The sequence below is a fragment of the Miniopterus natalensis genome, chromosome 10 (genome assembly GCF_054644295.1).
Source record: "Miniopterus natalensis isolate mMinNat1 chromosome 10, mMinNat1.hap1, whole genome shotgun sequence".
NCBI classification, from domain to species: Eukaryota; Metazoa; Chordata; class Mammalia; order Chiroptera; family Miniopteridae; genus Miniopterus; species Miniopterus natalensis.
The window spans coordinates 54,760,541-54,762,446 of record NC_142090.1 but is presented as its reverse complement, the minus strand read 5'-3'; the positions used below and the strand labels follow the sequence as shown (position 1 = coordinate 54,762,446).

General features: G+C 34.3%; 1 pseudogene; it reads right to left on the bottom strand.

Moving 5' to 3' along the window:
• Positions 1-492: 492 nt before the first annotated feature.
• LOC148092264 (cytochrome c oxidase subunit 6C pseudogene) lies at positions 493-717 on the bottom strand (annotated as a pseudogene).
• Between the last annotated feature and the right edge of the window lie 1,189 nt (positions 718-1,906).

The window sequence follows — 1,906 nt, the reverse complement described above, 5'->3', positions numbered from 1 at the left end:
ACATAAATTGGGAAGCAGTATCGTTTAGTAGTAAAGGGAAAAAAAGGACTTGGAATAAGAACATTCTGAATTCCAGTTCTTGACTTGTTAACCACTTGTACTGGGGAACATTACTTTATCTCTCTGGACCTCCATTACCTTTTCTTTAAAATGAGGATCAGAGTACCTATTGATAAGACTCTTGTCAGTATTAAATTAGATAGATAATCCATGCAATGTTTTAGCAGAGTTCTCAGCACATGGCAATTGGTCAATAATATTATCTACTGTTATGACATATCATTAGTTTTGTCACCTCACAGCTTCCAGCATGATATTGTCATAGAGTATTAGAATATCTATAGTTAAAATGTTATTTTTTTTGTATTTCTTAATTGTTTATCAAGAGAGACTATTTCTTAGCTCAAATATTCATGTTTCATAGTTCAGGAGCACAGATCAGTGAAAAACTTCCATGGGATTTAACCCAAAGAAGCTCTTTACATTCCAAGATCACTTTGCACTCTGAAGGATACCAGTCATCTTAATCTCCGCAAAACCTTTCATGCAATCATAATTTCTGTAGAAATCTATATATGCCTTCTTTCTTGGTTCAGCCACAGCAAACTTAGAAAGCTCAACCCCCAGGGATACAATGATGACTCCAACAATATGAAATCGCAGACGCTTGGCCAAAAGGCTACCCATCTGAGGTTTTGTCAAAACACTGGAATACATGGTAGTTATATTCCCCTCAATATCAATATCCTTCTGATGAAGAAATGGATGATGCTCCAGCCTATATTTGATATTTTAAATCTATATACATTTGTTAAATGAAGGAATAGACGTTTTTGTTGGGTGGAAACTCTTCTCTGGAGTTTCAAGTTTGATTTTTAGAATACCCTCAACTTTACATGTGCTTGTGAAATTCTGTATGTATTTTCACATTTTTTTCTTGTGTTCCCATGGCATATCCAGAATCTTCTTTTGATTATGATAGGTGTTAATAAATATTTGTTGACTGATTGCTTCCCTATTAGCTACCTTTACTTTCTGAAGGTAATTTTTTTTTTTTAGGGAAGTGTCCTTAAATTGTTATACTCTCTCTCTCTCTCTTTTTTTTTTTTTAAAGAAACACATGTTTTTATTGATTTCAGAGAGAGGAAAGGAGACAGAGAGAGACAGAAACATCAATGATGAGAGAGAATCATTGATTGGCTGCCTCCTGCATGTCCTCTACTGGAAATCAAACAGTGATGTCCAGGTTCTTGGGTCAATACTCAACCACTATGCCACACTGGCCAGGCTAAACTGTTATATTCTTAATAATCCCATGCTACATATTTAAGTTGTAATGTTTTCCAAACAATGTGTCTAGTATCATGATTTCTGAAATTTTCTGTTTGTTGTGTACTTATACTCTTTCAAATGAATTCAGTCAAATGTGTATGTGTATGTGGGTATGGATGCAGGTGTGTATAGCCCTACACAGGCAAATAAAAGTGACAGATACCTTGGGCTTTCTGTGGAGGTACTCTTTCTATACATGGTTTTATTTTCAAACATGTTTTAGTCTATGCTTGTATAGATTATACCTGAGTGTTTTCTCAGTTTATTTTTCTGACCTATTCTTAAAGTACAGTGTACAATTTTTAGTTCCTTAAAAATGTTGCTCACTTGGTGAAGAAATAGTGTAGTCTGTGTAGATACAGACTTCTTAGAATGCCTGAGTCTCAAGGAGAAGTCACAAGTACATTAATGGCCTACTTTCCCTATACCAAGAAAATTGATTTCCCCTTTGTTTCTAAGGAAAATCATTTTGAGGGTATTCACCACTATGTGATGAACTGTACTATAAAAAACTTTGGTTTAAAAAGTATTTATTCCATGCAGTCCAATTTCATTCTCTTAAAGATCTATTCAG